Below are 22558 nucleotides of genomic sequence, written 5' to 3'. Positions count from 1 at the left end.
GTGATGATGATGATGCTTTTATTAATGATGATGATGAGCACGTCATTACCGATAGTGATTATTAGGTATTCAAATTTTTATGTTGTACTTGATTTATATAGTTATTTGTATGATTGTATGATTTATATAGTTGGTATTTATAATTTTCTTACTTTGTATGATTGTTTCTTATACATAGTGCCATGGTCTTGATGTCCGTCCCGGTCGGCCCTCGCCCGCTTTATGATTCGGATGTGGTAAATTCTCTTTCATAACTATTTGTTGCATTTCGCATTTATGACAATTATGGCCATCAAGTTGACATAGAGATATTTTAATCTAGGAGGTATGTGAACCGGAATTTGAAACGGACCCTCTTGTCGAGAAGTTAAATTTAGTTGAAAAAGAAAATGAGTATTTGAAAGAAAAAATTAAAAGAATTGAAGAAGAGAAGATGACATTGGAGTTGTATGTTGCCGATGTCATCGATGATCACAAGATGAAGATGAATGCAATGCGCTTGAAGATGGATGCAATGCGCCTGAAGCTTAAGAAGATTAGAAAATATGCCATTGATAATGAGGCTTGGTATCATTATGCCGTTGGATCAATTGTTACCTTAGTTGCGATCTTCATCACATTTGTTGTGATGAGGGTAAGTTTTCTCTAGTGTTTTGCTTTACAAATGGATACTTAGCTTATTTTCCTCCTAAATGGCATAATTACCTAAGTTAGATAAAAAATGAGCTATACTTAGCTTATTCAGTTCATTTATGACATACTTAGCATACTTAGGTAAAAAATGGCATGATAATCTTTGTTAGCTCCAAAATGATATAGACTTAGCTTATTTTCCTCGAAAATGACATAATAACCTTACTGAGCTCCAAAATGACCTATTTACCTAGCTTAGGTCTAAAATGACCTACACTTAGCAATAAAATGGCATTTTACCTACCTTAGTTAGAAGAAGAAGAAGATAAAGAAGAGGAGAGGAGAAAAAGAAAGAGAAGAAAAAAATCTTCTTCTTCTTCTTTTCTAACTAGTCTTCTTCTTCTTCTTCTTCTTCTTCTAACTTTCATCTTTCCCAATTTGCAGATTTGCTTTACATGAGGAAGCTTGGATTCTTGGAGTGTACTATTCTTCTGGTGCTTCCTTGTTGTTTATGAAAACTTGTTTGGATATGTATGTCTATATGGATATGTTGTTGGAAACTTGTTTCTGGTTATGTATATATGGATATGTTGGACTTTGTTGAACTATGTTGTTGGATTTGATGAAATAAGTTGTTGGACATGCTGTTGGATATGTATGCATGTATATCTATGTTTGAAACCATGTCTAATTAATGGGATTTAAATAAAAACATGGATATATAGCCTCTTTGCCGTCCGCTAGCAGACGACAAAGAGCTTTGTCGTGGCAGTCACCTATGCAAACTGGGAACACTGGCTGCCTATTTGGTCATTTTGCCATCTGCTGGCAGACGGCAAAGTGACCAGCTATGCTGTCTGCCAGCAGACGACAAAGATTCAAACCTCTTTGCCGTCGGCTGGCCGACGGCATAGCTGGACACGTGGCAGCTTCCCAGTGCTGCCTAGCTGAGCTCTTTGCCGTCTGTCAACGGACGGCAAAGAGCTTGGATTCTTTGCCGTCCGCTGGCAGACGGCAAAGAGCGCCGTTAACCCCCTAACGGCTCTCACGCCACCACACTGCCGTCCGCTGTCTTTGCCGTCTGCTGGCCTTGGATGACGGACGGCACAATCCTTTGCCGTCCGTTTCTAAGAAGAGGACGGCAAAGAAGGCCTTTGCTGGCACGTGTTCAGCCGGACAGTTTGCCGTCCGCTTGCAGATGGCAAACATGTTTGCCGTCCAGGATCTATGCCTTTGCCGTCTGCCATGGCGGACGACAAAGAAGCTGATTCTAGTAGTGCAACTAGCTATTTCTATCTCCGTTTATTTTGCAATATTTACTTTTTAATCTATATAACAAAAATACCAAAAATAATTATCTTATTATCTCTATCAGATCTCACTTTTGCAAGTGTCCGTGAAGGGATTGACAACCCCTTTATCGCGTTGGTTGCAAGGTTCTTAATTGTTTGTGCAGGTACTAGAGATTTGCGTGTAGTCTCCTACTGGATTGATACCTTGGTTCTCAAAAACTGAGGAAATACTTACGTTACTTTGATGCATCACCCTTTCCTCTTCAAGGGAAAACCAACGCATGCTCAAGAGGTTGCATCTTGTTACAAGAATTTGATTTGCATATTATTGATAGAAAAGGAGCTGAGAACCTCATAGCTGATAACTTGTCTAGGCTTGAAAATGTGCTTGATGACCCACTACCTATTGATGATAGCTTTCCTGATGAACAGTTAGCTGCAATAAATGTTGGTAATAGTACTCCTTGGTATGCTGACTATGCTAATTACATTGTTGCTAAATATTTACCACCTAGCTTTACTTACCAACAAAAGAAAAAATTCTTCTATGATTTAAGACATTACTTTTGGGATGACCCACATCTTTATAAAGAAGGAGTAGATGGTGTTATTAGACGTTGTGTACCTGAGCATGAACAGGGACAAATCCTACGGAAATGTCACTTCGAAGCGTATGGAGGGCATCATGCTGGAGATAGAACTACTCATAAGGTATTGCAGTCTGGATTTTATTGGCCTACTCTCTTCAAGGATGCTCGTCAGTATGTCTCATCTTGTGATGAATGCCAAAGAATATGTAATATTGGTAAGCGTCAAGAAATGCCTATGAATTATTCACTTGCTATTGAACCGTTTGATGTTTGATGATTTTATTACATGGGACATTTTCCTTCCTCTAATGGGTATACACATATTTTGGTTGCTATTGATTATGTTACTACATGGGTAGAAGCTATTCCAACTAGTAGTGCTGATCACAACACCTCTATTAAAATGCTTAAGGAAGTTATTTTCCCAAGGTTTGGAGTCCCTAGATATTTCATGACTGATGGTGGTTCACACTTTATTCATGGTGCTTTTCGTAAAATGCTTGCTAAGTATGATGTTAACCATAGAATTGCATCACCCTATCATCCCCAGTCTAGTGGTCAAGTTGAACTTAACAATAGAGAAATAAAATTAATTTTGCAAAATGCTGTCAATAGGTCCAGGAAGAATTGGTCTAAGAAATTAGATGATGCGCTTTGGGCTTATAGAACAGCTTATAAAAATCCTATGGGTATGTCTCCTTATAAAATGGTTTATGGAAAAGCTTGTCATTTGCCTCTTGAGTTAGAACATAAAGCTTATTGGGCAATTAAAGAACTCAACTATGATTTCAAACTTGCGGGTGAAAAGAGGTTGTCTGATATAAGCTCGTTAGATGAATGGAGAACCCAAGCTTATCAAAATGCAAAATTATTTAAAGAGAAAGTTAAAAGATGGCATGACAAAATAATTCAAAAACGCGAGTTTAAAGTCGGAGAATATGTTATTTTGTACAACTCTCGTTTCAGATTTTTTTGTAGGAAAGCTCCTCTCAAAATGGGAAGGCCCATATGTCATCGAGGAGGTTTACCGGTCTGGAGCCATCAAAATAAATAATTCTGAAGGTACTAACCCAAAGGTTGTCAATGGGCAACGAATAAAGAATTATATCTCAGGTATGCCTATTAATGTTAAAAGCAATGTTATCCAAACTTTGACACCGGAAGAACACATAAAAGAGTCCTTCCGGAACACTCCAGAATCGTCAAAATAAGGAGGTACGTGGTACGGTAAGTAAACAGACTCCGAAAAATCTGCAAAAATATTTTCTGTCAGTTTTGGAATATTTTAAAATTTTGGAAATAAAGAAACTTCCAGGAAGCGTCCCCTGGTGGGCACAATACACCAGGGCGCGCCAGGCACCAGGTGGGTTGTGCCCACCTAGGACACCTCCCGGACTCCGTTTTTCTTCTGTATACTTGTCTTGGAAGATAAAAAATCTATATATACTTCCCAAACCTGTTAACCACCGTATCGCGGGGAAATCTTCTATTCTCTTTTCTTGCCGTTTTTCGGTCAGATTCGTAAAGCTAGGCATCATGCCTTCCTCCTTCTCCAACCATATGGAAGAAGATGCTTGGTTGATGAAGATGGAGCTGAAAAGGGAGGAGCCCATGGACACCGGTGAAGGAGACAAGGGCAAGGAGGCTACCGTAGATCCACCCTCGATGGCAGAGCAAGCTCTGCCGGCCGAGGAGGAAGAAGAAGATATCCTTAAGCCTTACCTTGCTCATCTTACCCCTTCTGAGATTCAAGCCTTTCGCCTCTTTGAAATAGTTCGTGTGCAAAATAAGTATCTCATCCGAGAGAATATTCTGCATCAAGAGTATATCACCCGTCTCCGGGGTGTTATCCGTCGATTGGAGGATCTTTTGATTCTTCAAGACAAGATCTACTGTTCATCACCGCGACCATCATCTTCTTCACCACCAAAGGAGATCTAAGTATTGGGTATGGGCACTCCCCTTGGCTTCCGCGAAGCTTGGGGGAGGTGCCCCGGTATCGTATCATCCTACTACCTTTTTGCTCTTACTTATTTTAGTTCAATATTTTGCTTTAGATGAATAAAAGTTTAGTTTGATCATTTCTTTTCGAGAGTTTGCTTAGTAATCTATCCTTGTAATCATGTGCCAGTTATATAATAAAGTTAGTTTGAGCTTTTGCTTCTTTACTTACATGTTGCAAATAAAGAAAAGAAATAAGGAAGTAAACAAAAGAAAGGAAATAAAGCAATAAGATTATATACTAATCCTATGGTAGGTGATGGCACCACATAAGGAAAAGTATAAGTTGAAATTTTATTAGAGGTTGACAAACATAGCATTAGTCAATGATGCAACTCATGAAAGAATTAATAAGGGAAGAGAAGATTCACATAAAATATACCATCCTAGAAATCCTTTGTGATTGTGAGCCCTCATCAAAACATTATATGCCAAAATTGTTGACGTTGGATAAGGAAGACAACTTAATGGTTTATGTTTGTTTATATTCACATAGAAGTCATATTGTCATAGATCCTTCAACATGTGGTGCTTGCCCCTATCTTTGCTAGCCAAAAACTCCGCACTAAGTATGAGCTCTACTTGTGCATCAAAAACCCTTAAACCCAAAACTTATTTTCAAGAGTCCACCATACCTACCTATGGATTGAGTAAAATCCTTCAAGTAAGTTGTCATCGGTGCAATAAGGCAATAAAAATTGCTTGTAAAAATGTGAGATCGTTTAGTGTAAGAGAAAATTGAGCGTTGCACGAACTTGGATGGCAAAGAATAAAAGCGACATACTGCATAATAAAGGTTGTCATCTTAAGGGGCAATGCAACATGACGTTCTTTTGCACTAAGGGATTGAGCATACAAACAAATAAACGATGACAACCTCTGCTTCCCTCTGCGAAGGGCCTATTTTTTACTTTTATGCAAAGAGTCAAAGTTTTCCTCCTATTCCTTTTACTTTTCTCCTTTGGCAAGCATCATGTGGTGAGGAAAGATCTACGCACATATGTCCAGTTGAGTATAGATAGCATGAGTTATTATTGTTGACATCACCCTTGAGGTGAATATGTTGGGAGGAAAAACTATAAGCCCCTATCTTTCTATGTGTCCGGTTGAAACGTTTTGCTCATGTGTACAAAGTGAGTGTTAGCAATCATAGAAAACTATATGATGGTTGAGTATGTGGACTTGCCTAAAGTCTCCGACACGTGACCCTTCCTGAAAAGATGATGAATTGTAGTTGCAAGGTTGACTGAGAACATAGTTTGTTGGTTTCTAATAAAGCTTTTGCTTTATACTTCGATTGTGTGATGAACTGTCACTTATTGATACGTCTCCATCGTATCTACTTTCCCAAACACTTTTGCCCTTGTTTTGGACTCTAACTTGCATGATTTGAATGGAACTAACCCGGACTGACGCTGTTTTCAGCAGAATTGCCATGGTGTTATTTTTGTGCAGAAATAGAAGTTCTCGGAATGACCTGAAACTTCATGGAGAATATTTTTGGAATATATAAAAAATACTGGCAAAAGAATCAAGACCAGGGGGCCCACACCCTGTCCACGAGGGTGGGGGGCGCGCCTACCCCCTGGGCGCGCCCCCCTGTCTCGTGGGCCCCTTGAGCCTCCACCGACCTCAACTCCAACTCCATATATTCATGTTCGGGCAGAAAAAAAATCAGAGAGAAGGATTCATCACGTTTTACGATACGGAGCCGCCGCGAAGCCCTAAACTCTCTCAGGAGGGCTGATCTGGAGTCTGTTCGGGGCTCCGGAGAGGGGAATCCGTCACTGTCGTCATCATCAACCTTCCTCCATCAGCAATTTCATGATGCTCACCACAGTGCATGAGTAATTCCATCGTAGGCTTGCTGGACGGTGATGGGTTGGATGAGATTTATCATGTAATCGAGTTAGTTTTGTTAGGGTTTGATCCCTAGTATCCACTATGTTCTGAGATTGATGTTTCTATGACTTTGCTATGCTTAATGCTTGTCACTAGAGCCCAAGTGCCATGAATTCAGATCTGAACCTATTATGTTTTCATGAATATATGTGAGTTCTTGATCCTATCTTGCAAGTCATTAGTCACCTACTATGTGTTATGATCCGGCAACCCCGAAGTGACAATAATCGGGAGCACTCCCGGTGATGACCGTAGTTTGAGGAGTTCATGTATGCACTAAGTGTTAATGCTTTGGTCCGGTACTCTATTAAAAGGAGGCCTTAATATCCCTTAGTTTCCAATAGGACCCCGCTGCCACGGGAGGTTAGGACAAAAGGTGTGATGCAAGTTCTTTTCCATAAGCACGAATGACTATATTCGGAATACATTCCTACATTACATTGATGAACTGGAGCTAGTTCTGCGTCACCCTATGTTATAACTGTTGCATGAGTAATCGCATCCGACATAATTATCCATCACTGATCCATTGCCTACGAGCTTTTCACATATTGATCTTCGCTTAGTTACTTTTCCATTGTCACTGTTACAATTACTACAAAACTGGTACTGTTACTTTCGCCACCGTTACTGTTACTTCCATACTACTTTGCTACTAAATAATTTGCTGCAGATATTAAGTTTTCCAGGTGTGGTTGAATTGACAACTCAACTGCTAATACTTGAGAATATTCTTTGACTCCCCTTGTGTCGAATCAATAAATTTGGGTTGAATACTCTACCCTCGAAAACTGTTGCGATCCCCTATACTTGTGGGTTATCAAGACTATTTTCTGGCGCCGTTGCCGGGGAGCATAGCTCTATTCTTTGAGTCACTTGGGATTTATATCTGCTGATCACTATGAGGAACTTGGAAGACGAAAAAACCAAGATTTATCCCTCAACTACGAGGAGAGGTAAGGAATTGCCATCTAGCTCTGCACTTGATTCACCTTCTGTTTTGAGTAAACTTGCGACACCTAAACTCACTCCTGCTATTGATTCTGCTATGTCGCATGTTATTGATGATGCCTCTTCTACTTTGCATGATACTTATGATGAAACTACTTCTATGCTTGATAATACTGTGCCGTTAGGTGAATTTCTGGATGAACAACCTTCTAGGGCTAGAGAGAATGAAATTATTGAAACTGATAATATTGATGAAAGTGATGATGAAGATTCTCCCCCTAGATATGAATTGCCTGTTGTGCCTGAGGGTTATGTTAGGGATGAAGAAACTGCTAGAGACTTTCTTACTTGCAATGATAGATATGATCTTAAGAAATTATTAGCTAAGCTGAAAGAAAAATCTTTGAATGCTAGAATGAAATATGACCCTGCTTTTGCTACTTCACCTATCTGTATTACTGATAAGGATTATGATTTCTTTGTTGATCCTGAGTTAATTACTTTGGTTGAATTCTGATCCTTTTCATGGCTATGAATTTGAAACTGCTGTGGCACATCTTACTAAATTAAATGATATAGCCACCCTATTCACTCATGAGGAAAAAATTCGTTACCATTGTATCCTTAAGTTATTTCCTTTCTCATTAAAGGGTGATGCTAAGACATGGTTTAATTCTCTTGATCCTGGTTGTGTGCGTAGTCCCCAGGATATGATTTATTACTTATCTGCTAAATATGTCCCCGCTCATAAGAAACAAGCTGCCTTAAGGGAAATATATAATTTTGTGCAAATTGAAGAAGAGAGTCTCCCACAAGCTTGGGGGAGGCTTCTACAATTACTTAATGCTTTGCCTGATCATCCCCTCAAGAAAAATGAAATACTTGATATCTTTTATAATGGACTAACCGATGCTTCTAGAGACCACCTGGATAGTTGTGCTGGTTGTGTTTTGAGGGAAAGAACTGTTGATCGAGCTGAATTACTATTGAATAATATGTTGAGTAATGAGAATAATTGGACACTTCCTAAACCAATTCCTAAGCCAACTCCGAAGAAAAGGGGTATTCTATTTCTCAGTCCCGAAGATATGCAAGAGGCAAAGAAATCTATGAAAGAAAAAGGCATTAAAGCTGAAGATCTTAAGAATTTACCACCTATTGAAGATATACATGGTCTTGATAACCCGACATAGGTAGTAAAGGTAAATTCTCTCTATAGATATGATAAGGGTGAAATCCCATCTACTAAGTTTACTAGCCAATGCTTGGATGAGTTTGATGACTTTATGGTTAAACAAGAAAACTTCAATGCTTATGTTGGTAGACAATTGAAACACAATGCTTATATGATTGAACACTTGAGTGATTATATGTCTAGAGTTAAAGGTGTACTTAAACTTATTAGTGAACATGCTTCTATGGTTACCTCTCAAGTAGAACAAGTGCTTAAAGCTCAAAATAATTTGCTCAATGAATTAAATAATAAGAAAAATGATAATGTTGTTAGAGTTATGACTAGAGGGGGTAAAATGACTCAGGAACCTTTGTACCCTGAGGGCCACCCTAAGAGAATTGAGCAAGATTCTCAGAGAAATAATGTTGATGCACCTAGTCCTTCTAAGAAGAAGAAAAAGAAAAATGATAGGACTTTGCATGCTTCTAGTGAACCTATTGTTGACACACCTGAGAATCCCAATGATATTTCTATTTCTGATGCTGAAACACAATCTGGTGATGAACATGAACCTAGTGATAATGTTAATGATGATGTTCATGTTGATGCTCAACCTAGCAATAATAATGATGTAGAGATTGAACCTGCTGTTGATCTTGATAACCCACAATCAAAGAATCAACGTTATGATAAGAGAGACTTTGTTGCTAGGAAGCACGGTAAAGAAAGAGAACCATGGGTTCAGAAACCCATGCCTTTTCCTCCTAAGCCATCCAAGAAAAAGGATGATGAGGATTTTGAGCGCTTTGCTGAAATGATTAGACCTATCTTTTTGCGTATGCGTTTGACTGATATGCTTAAAATGAATCCTTATGCTAAGTATATGAAGGATATTGTTACAAATAAAAGAAAGATACCGGAAGCTGAAATTTCCACCATGCTTGCTAATTATACTTTTAAGGGTGGAATACCTAAGAAACTAGGAGATTCAGGAGTACCAACTATACCATGCTCCATTAAAAGAAACTATGTTAAAACTGCTTTATGTGATCTTGGAGCTGGTGTTAGTGTTATGCCTCTCTCTTTATATCGTAGACTTGATTTGAATAAGTTGACACCTACTGAAATATCTTTGCAAATGGCTGATAAATCAACTGCTATACCTGTCGGTATTTGTGAGGATGTGCCTGTTGTGGTTGCAAACGTTACTATCTTAACGGACTTTGTTATTCTTGGTATTCCCGAGGATGATAGTATGTCGATTATCCTTGGTAGACCCTTTTTGGATACTGCAGGGGCTGTTATTGATTGCAACAAAGGCAATGTCACTTTTCATGTTAATGGTAATGAGCATACGGTACACTTTCCGAGGAAACAACCTCAAGTCCACAGTATCAACTCTATTGGAAAAATTACAACGATTACTATTGGAGGTTTTGAATTTCCTCTTCCTACTGTCAAGAAGAAATATGATATTCTTATTGTTGGGGACGTGCATATCCCCGTTGAGGTAACCTAGTGCTATTCGAAAATTCTCCGGTTTCATGCGATTCGGAATGAGTTTGTTAACAAGACTTGATCAACCTTGTTAGTGGATTCCTTTTGATGAGCATGAGGTGGATGAAGTTAGAAAGCACAACTCTGTGTACCCTCCTTTTACTTTCTGTTATTTAGATTAAATAAAGCAAAAATAGTATTTTCTGTCTGTTTTCTGAATTATCCTTGCAATAAAAAATACCCCGAAAATAAAAGTTCTCCAAACGTCTTGAAAATTTAATATGATTTTTTTGGAATATTTAAGAATATTTGGCATTGAGAACACACCAGGGGGAGCCACTACCTGGCCATGAGGGTCCAGGGCGCGCCCCTGCCTCATGGGCCCCACGTGCCCCCTCCACTTATTCCTGCACCCACACACTTCGTCTTCCTCCAGAAAAAATCCCCACACAGCTCAGACTTGTGTTCTAGCTCGTTTTGCTGTGATTTTCGATCTCCTTGCTCAAAGCTCCACTCACAAAACTGCTTTGGGGGATTGTTCTTCGGTATGTGACTCCTCCAATGGTCCAATTAGTTTTTGTTCTAGTGCTTTATTTATTGCAAATTTTTGCTGCTTAGGTGACCCTGTTCTTGAGCATGCATGTTAAATTTATATGGTCCTAAGTAGTTCTAATGCATGATATAGTCTCTAGGCACTTGTGGCAGTAGTTGCTATAAATCTTGTTGAGTTTGGTTCACTTTTATTTTGAGTCACTAAAAATTTCAGAAAGTTTTCCGAGGAAGAAATATGTTTAGGAAAATGTACCAAGGTGGCTCATCAAGGAAGCAAGCCCCAAGGCTCGCGATACGTGAGCCGGACTATGAACTACCAAGAGAAGCTCAAGTACGGCCTTGTGAATGGCCGTCAGAAGATTTTATGGTCAGAGCAGGTATCAAGGAAGAATTTGACACGTATGTGCGTAATGCTGAAATTGAGGGCTTCGTGTCAGATAAGTGCCCCCAATACTACTACCTAATTGATTCCTTTGTGAGAAGGTTTAAATTTACATCATCACGCAATTCTCACACTGTCCTATTTGATCTTTATGATAAATCTTATACCATGGACTTAGAAGATTTTAATACTGCTTGTAAACTCCCGCAGTGGGGTAATGCTAGTGAACCTCGCAAATCTGAATATAAGGACTTTCTTGCTAGTATAACTGTGGGGGAATCTAGAGAAATCACGCAAGCTACCATAGGGAGCATCCATTTTCCTGCCATACATTATTTTGCTATCTTTATAGGTAGATGTATTAACGGTAAGGATGAGGCATGTCACATGTGCCTTCTCGATCTTAGTGTTCTCAAGAGTGTTGTATTAGGAGATAAACAATATAATTTGGGGGCTATTGTTGCACGAAGGTTGCATCATAACAGTATAAGTGGAGATTTGTTTGGTGGAATTTATGCAACCCGTTTAGCTAATTATCTTGAGGTACCCATTCGTGAAAATGATATGGAGTTGCCTCCTGCTTATCTAGATTTTAATGCTATGGTTTGCCACGAGTTTGTTGAGAGGAATTCACAGTCTCTCCAGTACCGACTAATCTTTGACAGACGTCGCGCTGTCCATATTGCTCTCCTGCTCCTACTTTCTTTGACTTTCAGGCAAAGGGGAGATATGTCATAACCAGGGAGGAGGCGAACGAGTACGAGAGGAGGACGGAGGCAACTTGCCTCCAAACTGCAGCTCTTGAGGAAGTAGCTGCCGCATCTCAATACGACCAGTTACAACTTTGGATATCCGCCAGGCCAGCCGTGGCCATAGACCAACTTAGGCCAAAAGCCTAAGCTTGGGGGAGTATGTATTTCTCACCGACATTACAGTCATGTTCACACACTCATTCTAGTTGTCGGTGCTCATACTTTTTCATTGTACTATCGATGCTAGTTTATTTTCTTTTCTAAGCCTTCTTCTTGTGTGTTCGAAAAACCTTAAGAAAAACCAAAAAAAAATAGTTGTAGCTTTTAGCTAGTTTAGTTTCCATGCCTGTAGTAGTAATAATTAAAAGAAAACCCAAAAAGATTTCTCGTTCTTCTTTTGCTTGTTGGGACCTTTCCCGTGTAAATAGTTTTATTTCTTTTCTTTTCTTCGGGGGTCGATAGGAGAAGACCATAATGAAAATGTTGAGTGGCTCTCATATGCATTATTGTTGATTTAACCAAGAGCCCGTATTACCTTGTCTTCTCCTGTGTATTAAATGCTTGGAGATTCCAGCTTAGTCCCATTGCACGTGCACTATTATTATCCAAACCGTTCGGTCGTGCAAGTGAAAGGTAATAATGACAATATATGATGGACTGATTGAGATGAGAGAAGCTGGTATGAACTCGACCTATCTTGCTTTTGTAAATATGATTAGTTCATCGTTCCTGATTCAGCCTATTATAAATGAAACATGTTTGCAATGACAATTGGAGATTATAGTTGCTCATGCCATGCTTAATTAGCTAGGAGTTTATAATGGTTCACCTTGCGTGCCAACATGCTATTAAAATGGTTGTGATGTGGTATAATAGGGTGGTATCCTCCTTTGAACGATTCGAGTGGCTTGACTTGGCACATGTTCACGGATGTAGTTGAAACAAAATCAACATAGCATCCACAATATTTATGTTTACGGTGAATTATATCCTACTCATGCTTGCACTCAGTGTTGATCAATTTTAATGCATGTTCATGACTGTTGTCGCTCTCTAGTTGGTCGCTTCCCAGTCTCTTTCTAGCCTTCATTTGTACAAAGAGGGAATACTGCTTGTGCATCCACTTCCATAAACCCCAAAGTTATTCCATATGAGTCCACCATACCTTCCTATATGCGGTATCTACCTGTCGTTCCAAGTAAATTTGTATGTGCCAAACTCTAAACCTTCAAATGAAATTCTGTTTTGTATGCTCGAATAGCTCATGTATCAACTAGGGCTGTCTGTATCTTCCATGCTAGGCGGGTTATTCTCAAGAGGAGTGGACTCTGCTCCTCACTCACGAGAAAATGGCTCGTCACCAGGATGCCCAGTCCCATGCTCAAACCAAATCAAAATAATTGCAAACAAAACTCCCCCAGGACTGTTGTTAGTTAGAGGCACCCGTTGTTTCAGGCAAGCCATGGATTGATGCTTGTTGGTGGTGGGGGAGTATAAACTTTACCATTCTGCTTGGGAACCGCCTATAATGTGTGTAGCATGGAAGATATCGAGATCTCTCGGTTGTTATGTTGACAATGAAAGTATGCCACTCAAAATATTATTTATCTCTATTTCAAAATCGAGCTCTGGCACCTCTACAAATCCCTGCTTCCCTCTGCGAAGGGCCTATCTATTTACTTTTATGTTGAGTCATCATCCTCTTATTAAAAAGCACCAGTTAGAGAGCACCGCTGTCCTTTGCATGCATTACTATTAGTTTACATTGAATATGACTGTGACTGGATCTCTTTTACCATGAATTACAATGTCTAGTCAGTCCTTGATCTTCAGAGGTGCTCTGCATTTATGTTTTGCGGTCTCAGAAAGGGCTAGTGAGATACCATCTTGTTATATCATATTATGATTGTTTTGAGAAAGTGTTGTCATCCGAGATTTGCTATTATTGCTCGCTAGTTGATTATGCCATTGATATGAGTAAACATGAGACCTAAATGTTATTGTGAATATGGTTAGTACATAATCTTTGCTGAAAACTTGAATGCTGGCTTTACATATTTGCAACAACAAGAGCAAAGAGAGTTTGTAAAAAGTTTTTCTTTATCACTTTCAGTTTGTCAACTGAATTGCTTGAGGACAAGAAAAGGTTTAAGCTTGGGGGAGTTGATACGTCTCCATCGTATCTACTTTTCCAAACACTTTTGCCCTTGTTTTGGACTCTAACTTGCATGATTTGAATGGAACTAACCTGGACTGACGCTGTTTTCAGCAGAATTGCCATGGTGTTATTTTTGTGCAGAAATAAAAGTTCTCGGAATGACCTGAAACTTCACGGAGAATATTTTTGGAATATATAAAAAATACTGGCAAAAGAATCAAGACCAAGGGGCCCACACCCTGTCCATGAGGGTGGGGGGCGTGCCCCCTGTCTCGTGGGCCCCCTGAGGCTCCACCGATCTCAACTCCAACTCCATATATTCACGTTCGGGGAGAAAAAAATCAGAGAGAAGGATTCATCGCGTTTTACGATACGGAGCCACCGCCAAGCCCTAAACTCTCACGGGAGGGCTGATCTGGAGTCCGTTCGGGGCTCCGGAGAGGGGAATCCGTCGCCGTCGTCATCATCAACCTTCCTCCATCATCAATTTCATGATGCTCACCGCCGTGCGTGAGTAATTCCATCGTAGGCTTGCCGGGCGGTGATGGGTTGGATGAGATTTGTCATGTAATCGAGTTAGTTTTGTTAGGGTTTGATCCCTAGTATCCACTATGTTCTGAGATTGATGTTGCTATGACTTTGCTATGCTTAATGCTTATCACTAGGGCCCGAGTGCCATGAATTCAGATCTGAACCTATTATGTTTTCATGAATATATGTGAGTTCTTGATCCTATCTTGCAAGTCATTAGTCACCTACTATGTGTTATGATCCGGCAACCCCGAAGTGACAATAATCGGGACCACTTCCGATGATGACCGTAGTTTGAGGAGTTCATGTATTCACTAAGTGTTAATGCTCTGGTCCGGTACTCTATTAAAAGGAGGCCTTAATATCCCTTAGTTTCCAATAGGACCCCGCTGCCACGGGAGGGTTGCTACCTCTTGAGAACTGCGTTGGTTTTCCCTTGAAGAGGAAATGGTGATGCAGTAAAGCAGCGTAAGTATTTCCCTCAGTTTTTGAGAACCAAGGTATCAATCCAGTAGGAGGCCACGCACGAGTCCCTCGCACCTACACAAACAAATAAAATCCTCGCAACCAACGCAATAAAGGGGTTGTCAATCCCTTCACGGTCACTTACGAAAGTGAGATCTGATAGATATGATAAGATAATATTTTTGGTATTTTTATAATAAAGATGCAAAGTAAAATAAAAGGCAATAAAAATAGCTAAGTGTTGGAAGAATAATATGATGGAAAATAGACCCAGGGCCATAGGTTTCACTAGTGGCTTCTCTCGAGAGCATAAGTATTACGGTGGGTAAACAAATTACTGTTGAGCAATTGACAGAATTGAGCATAGTTATGAGAATAACTAGGTATGATCATGTATATAGGCATCACGTCCGCGACAAGTAGACCGACTCCTGCCTGCATCTACTACTATTACTCCACACATCAACCGCTATCCAGCATGCATCTAGAGTATTAAGTTCAAAAGAACAGAGTAACGCTTTAAGTAAGATGACATGATGTAGAGGGATAAACTCATGCGATATGATATAAACCCCATCTTGTTATCCTCGATGGCAACAATACAATACGTGCCTTGCCGCCCCTACTGTCACTGGGAAAGGACACCGCAAGATTGAACCCAAAGCTAAGCACTTCTCCCATTGCAAGAAAGATCAATCTAGTAGGCCAAACCAAACAGATAATTCGAAGAGACTTGCAAAGATAACCAATCATACATAAAAGAATTCAGAGAAGATTCAAATATTGTTCATAGGTAAACTTGATCATAAACCCACAATTCATCGGTCTCAACAAACACACCGCAAAAGAAGATTACATCGAATAGATCTCCACAAGAGAGGGGGAGAACATTGTATTGAGATCCAAAAAGAGAGAAGAAGCCATCTAGCTAATAACTATGGACCCGAAGTTCTGAGGTAAACTACTCACACATCATCGGAGAGGCTATGGTGTTGATGTACAAGCCCTCCGTGATCGATGCCCCCTCCGGCGGAGCTCCAGAAAAGGCCCCAAGATGGGAATTCGTGGATACAGAAGGTTGCAGTGGTGGAATTAGGTTTTTGGCTCCATATCTGGTAGTTTGGGGGTACGTCGGTATATATAGGAGGAAGAAGTACGTCGGTGGAGCAACGTGGGCCCCACGAGGGTGGAGGGCGCGCCCAGGGGGTAGGCGCGCCCCCTACCTCGTGCCTTCCTGGTTGATGTCTTGACGTAGGGTCCAAGTCCTCTGGATCACGTTCGTTCCGAAAATCACGTTCCCGAAGGTTTCATTCCGTTTGGACTCCGTTTGATATTCTTTTTCTGCGAAACTCTGAAATAGGCAAAAAACAGCAATTCTGGGCTGGGCCTCCGGTTAATAGGTTAGTCCCAAAAATAATATAAAAGTGTATAATAAAGCCCATTAATGTCCAAAATAGAATTAATATAGCATGGAACAATAAAAAATTATAGATACGTTGGAGACGTATCAAGCATCCCCAAGCTTAATTCCTGCTCGTCCTCGTGTAAGTAAATGATAAAAACAGAATTTTTGATGTGGAATGCTACTTGGCATAATTTCAATGTAATTTTCTTAATTGTGGTATGAATATTCAGATCCGAAAGACAAAAGTTTAGTATTGACATAAAAATAATAATACTTCAAGCATACTAACTAAGCAATTATGTCTTCTCAAAATAACATGGCCAAAGAAAGTTATCCCTACAAAATCATATAGTCTGGCTATGCTCTATCTTCACCACACAAAGTATTTAAATCATGCACAACCCCGATGACAAGCCAAACAATTGTTTCATACTTTTGATGTTCTCAAACTTTTTCAATCTTCACGCAATACATGAGCGTGAGCCATGGACATAACACTATATGTGGAATAGAATGGTGGTTGTGGAGAAGACAAAAAAAGGAGAAGATAGTCTCACATCAACTAGGCGTATCAACGGGCTATGGAGATGCCCATTAATAGATATCAATGTGAGTGAGTAGGGATTGCCATGCAACGGATGCACTAGAGCTATAAGTATATGAAAGCTCAACAAAAGGAACTAAGTGGGTGTGCATCCAACACGCTTGCTCACGAAGACCTAGGGCATTTTGGGAAGCCCATCATTGGAATATACAAGCCAAGTTCTATAATGAAAATTTCCCACTAGTATATGAAAGTGATATCATAGGAGACTCTCTATCTTGAAGACCATGGTGCTACTTTGAAGCACAAGTGTGGTAAAAGGATAGTAACATTGTCCCTTCTCTCTTTTTTCTCTCATTTTTTTGCCTTTTCTCTTTTTTTATGGCCTTCCCTTTTTTTAGTCCGGATTATCATCCCGACTTGTGGGGGAATCATAGTCTCCATCATCCTTTCCTCACTTGGGACAATGCTCTAAAAAATTATGATCATCACACTTTTATTTACTTACAACTCAACAATTACAACTCAATACTTAGAACAAAATATGACTCTATGTGAATGCCTCCGGTGGTATACGAGGGTAATGAATCAAGAGTGACATGTATGAAAGAATTATGAACGGTGGCTTTGCCACAAATACAATGTCAACTACATGATCATGCAAAGCAATATGAAAATGATGGAGCGTGTCATAATAAACTGAACGGCGGTAAGTTGCATGGCAATATATCTCGGAATGGCTATGGAAATGCCATGATAGGTAGGTAGGGTGGCTGTTTTGAGGAAGGTATATGGTGGGTGTATGATACCGGCGAAAAGTGCGCGGTATTAGAGAGGCTAGCAATGGTGGAAGGAAGAAAAGTGCGTATAATCCATGGACTCAACATTAGTCATAAAGAACTCATATACTTATTGCAAAAATCTACAAGTTATCAAAGCAAAGTATTACGCGCATGCTCCTAGGGGGATAGATTGGTAGGAAAAGACCATCGCTCGTCCCCGACCGCCACTTATAAGGAAGACAATCATTAAATAAATCATGCTCCGACTTCATCACATAACGGTTCACCATACGTGCATGCTACGGGAATCACAAACTTTAACACAAGTATTTATCAAATTCAAAACTACTCAACTAGCATGACTCTAATATCATCATCTTTATATCTCAAAACAATTATCAAGCATCTAACTTCTCATAGTATTAAACACACTCATAAGATTTTTTTTACTAATCTTGAATGCCTATCATAATTAAAGCAAATAACCATGCTGTTTTGTAGGACTCTCAAAATAATCTAAGTGAAGCATGAGAGAACAATAGTTTCTATAAAACAAAACCACCACCGAGCTCTAAAAGATATAAGTGAAGCACTAGAGCAAAAACTATATAACTCAAAAGATATAAGTGAAGCACATAGAGTATTCTAACAATTTCCGAATCATGTGTGTCTCTCTCAAAAGGTGTGTACAGCAAGGATGATTGTGGAAAACTAACAAACAAACACTCAAATAATACAAGACGCTCCAAGGAAAACACATATCATGTGGTGAATAAAAATATAGCTTCAAGTAAAGTTACCGATAGAAGTAGACGAAAGAGGGGATGCCTTCTGGGGCATCCCCAAGCTTTGGCTTTTAGGTGTCCTTAGATTATCTTGGGGTGCCATGGGCATCCCCAAGCTTAGGCTCTTGCCACTCCTTGTTCCATAATCCATCAAATCTTTTACCCAAAACTTGAAAACTTCACAACACAAAACTCAGCAGAAAACCTCGTGAGCTCCGTTAGCAAAAAAAATAAAACACAACTTCAAGGTGCTGTAATGAATTCATTATTTATTTATATTGGTGTTAAACCTACTGTATTACAACTTCTCTATGGTTTATAAACTGTTTTACTAGCCATAGATTCATCAAAATAAGCAAACAACACACGAAAAACAGAATCTGTCAAAAACAGAACAGTCTGTAGTAATCTGTAACTAACGCAAACTTCTGGAATTCAAAAACTTCGGCCAAAATCGGAAGACCTAGAAAATTTGTTTATTGATCAGAAGCAATTGGAATCAATATTTTATCATGTTCTGGTGATTTTTAACAATTATTTTCGTGAACAGAAAGTTTCTGGAATTTTCAGCAAGATCAAATAACTATCATCCAAGAAGATCCTATAGGTTAAACTTGGAACAAACACTAATTAAAACATAAAAACACATCTAACTAGAGGCTAGATAAAATTTTTATTCCTAAACAGAAGAAAAAAGCAAAAAACTAAAAATAAAATTGGGTTGCCGCCCAACAAGCGCTATCGTTTAATGCCCCTAGCTAGGCAAAAAAGTAGGGATAGATCTAGGTATTGCCATCTTTGGTAGGCAATCCATAAGTGGCTCTCATAATAGATTCATAAGGTAATTTTATTTTCTTTCTAGGGAAGTGTTCCATGCCTTTCCTTAACGGAAATTGGAATCTAATATTCCCTTCCTTCATATCAACAATTGCACCAATCATTCTAAGGAAAGGTCTACCAAGAATAATAGGACATGAAGGATTGCAATCTATATCAAGAACAATAAAATCTACGGGCACATAATTCCTATTTGCAACAATAAGAACACCATTAATTCTTCCCATAGGTTTCTTAATGGTGGAATCCGCAAGGTGCAAGTTTAAAGAGCAATCATCAAATTCGCGGAAACCTAACAAATCACACAAAGTTTTTGGAATCGTGGAAACTGTAGCACCCAAATCACACAAAGCAAAGCATTCATGATCTTTAATTTTCATTTTAATAGTAGGTTCCCACTCATCATAAAGTTTTCTAGGGATAGAAACTTCCAACTCAAGTTATTCCTCATAAGATTGCATCAAAGCATCAACAATATGTTTGGTAAAGGCTTTATTTTGACTATAAGCATGTGGAGAATTTAGCACGGATTGCAACAAGGAAATACAATCTATCAAAGAGCAATTATCATAATTAAATTCCTTGAAATCCAAGATAGTGGATTCATTAATATCTAGAGTTTTGATCTCTTCAATCCCACTTTTACAAATTTTTGCATGAAGATCTAAAAACTCCGAATTTTTGGAACGCCTTGTAGGTAAAGGTGGATCATATTCAGTCCCATCATTATAAAGATTCATAGTGCAAAACAAAGATTTAATAGGGGACACATCAATAACTTTTAGATCTTCATCTTTATTTTCATAGAAACTAGAAGAACACGCTTTCACAAAACAATCTTTCTTAGCACGCATCCTAGCGATTCTTTCTTTGCACTCATCAATGGAAATTCTCATGGCTTTGAGAGACTCATTGATATCATGCTTGGGAGAAATAGATCTAAGTTTCATCAACGTTCCTAGCTAATTCATCAACTTTAAGCAATTTTTCTTCAAGCAAAGCATTGAAATTCTTTTGCAAATTCATAAACTCCTTAACACTAGTATCAAATTCAGAAGGTATCTTATTAAAATTTCCATAAGAATTGTTGTAGGAATTACCATAATTATTAGAGGAATTACCGGGATACGGCCTAGGATTAAAGTTTCCTCTATACGCGTTGTTACCAAAATTATTCCTACCAACAAAATTCACATCCATAGATTCATTATTATTCTCAATCAAAGTAGACAAAGGCATATCATTAGGATCAGAAGAAACACTTTTATTAGCAAATAATTTAATAAGTTCATCCATCTTTCCACTCAAAACATTAATTTCTTCTATCGCATGCACTTTTTATTAGTGGATCTTTCGGTGTGCCATTGGGAATAATTAACCATAATATTATCTAGGAGTTTAGTAGCTTCTCCTAAAGTGATTTCCATAAAAGAGCCTCCCGCGGCCGAATCTAAAAGATTTCTAGAAGCAAAATTCAATCCGGCATAAATTTTTTGTATAATCATCCACAAATTCAAACCATGAGTAGGGCATTTAGATATCATTAATTTCATCCTCTCCCAAGCTTGTGCAACATGTTCATGATCAAGTTGCTTAAAATTCATAATATCGTTTCTAAGAGAGATGCTCTTAGCGGGAGGAAAATACTTAGAGATAAAAGCATCTTTGCACTTATTCCAGGAATCAATACTATTTTTAGGCAAAGTTGAAAACCAAGCTTTAGCACGATCTCTAAGCGAAAAAGGAAATAGCTTCAATTTAACAATATCATTGTCCACATCTTTCTTCTTTTGCATATCACACAAATCAATGAAGCTATTTAGATGGGTAGCGGCATCTTCACTAGGAAGGCCGGCGAATTGATCTTTCATGACAAGATTCAACAAAGCAGGATTAATTTCACCAGATTCAGTATCGATAAGAGGAGCAATCGGAGTGCTAAGGAAATCATTGTTGTTGGTAGTGGTCACACAATTTGGTATTATCTTGAGCCATCGTGACAAGCAAACAATCCAACACACGAGCAAACAAGAAGCGAGCGAAAAAGAGGAGAACGGAAAAAAGAGAGGGCGAATAAACGGCAAGGGTGGAGTGGGGGAGAGGAAAACGAGAGGCAAATGGCAAATAATGTAATGCGGGAGATAAGGGTTTGTGATGGGTACCGTGTATGTTGACTTTTGCGTAGACTCCCCGGCAACGGCGCTAGAAATGCCCCGTTGTCGGGAAATCAAATCTTGACTTGACTTGGCGTAAACCTCCCCGGCAACGGCGCCAGAAATCCTTCTTGCTACCTCTTGAGCACTGCGTTGGTTTTCCCTTGAAGAGGAAAGGGTGATGTAGTAAAGCAGTGTAAGTATTTCCCTCAGTTTTTGAGAACCAAGGTATCAATCCAGTAGGAGGCCACGCATGAGTCCCTCGCACCTACACAAACAAATAAAATTCTTGCAACCAACGCAATAAAGGGGTTGTCAATCCCTTCACGGTCACTTACGAAAGTGAGATCTGGTAGATATGATAAGATAATATTTTTGGTATTTTTATAATAAATATGCAAAGTAAAATAAAAGGCAATAAAAATAGCTAAGTGTTGGAAGATTAATATGATGGAAAATAGACCCGGGGGCCATAGGTTTCACTAGTGGCTTCTCTCGAGAGCATAAGTATTACGGTGGGTAAACAAATTACTGTTGAGCAATTGCCAGAATTGAGCATAGTTATGAGAATATCTAGGTATGATCATGTATATAGGCATCACGTCCGCGACAAGTAGACCGACTCCTGCCTGCATCTACTACTATTACTCCACACATCGACCGCTATCCAGCATGCATCTAGAGTATTAAGTTCAAAAGAACAGAGTAACGCTTTAAGTAAGATGACGTGATGTAGAGGGATAAACTCATGCAATATGATATAAACCCCATCTTGTTATCCTCGATGGCAACAATACAATACGTGCCTTGCTGCCCCTACTATCACTGGGAAAGGACACCACAAGATTGAACCCAAAGCTAAGTTCTTCTCCCATTGCAAGAAAGATCAATCTAGTAGGCCAAACCAAACTGATAATTCGAAGAGACTTGCAAACATAACCAATCATACATAAAAGAATTCAGAGAAGATTCAAATATTGTTCATAGATAAACTTGATCATAAACCCACAATTCATCGGTCTCAACAAACACACCGCAAAAGAAGATCACATCGAGTAGATCTCCACAAGAGAGGGGGAGAACATTGTATTGAGATCCAAAAAGAGAGAAGAAGCCATCTAGATAATAACTATGGACCCGAAGGTCTGAGGTAAACTACTCACACATCATCG

This window comes from Triticum aestivum, chromosome 7D (assembly GCF_018294505.1).
Source record: "Triticum aestivum cultivar Chinese Spring chromosome 7D, IWGSC CS RefSeq v2.1, whole genome shotgun sequence".
NCBI classification, from domain to species: domain Eukaryota; kingdom Viridiplantae; phylum Streptophyta; class Magnoliopsida; order Poales; family Poaceae; genus Triticum; species Triticum aestivum.
Note: the sequence above shows the minus strand (reverse complement) of the source record.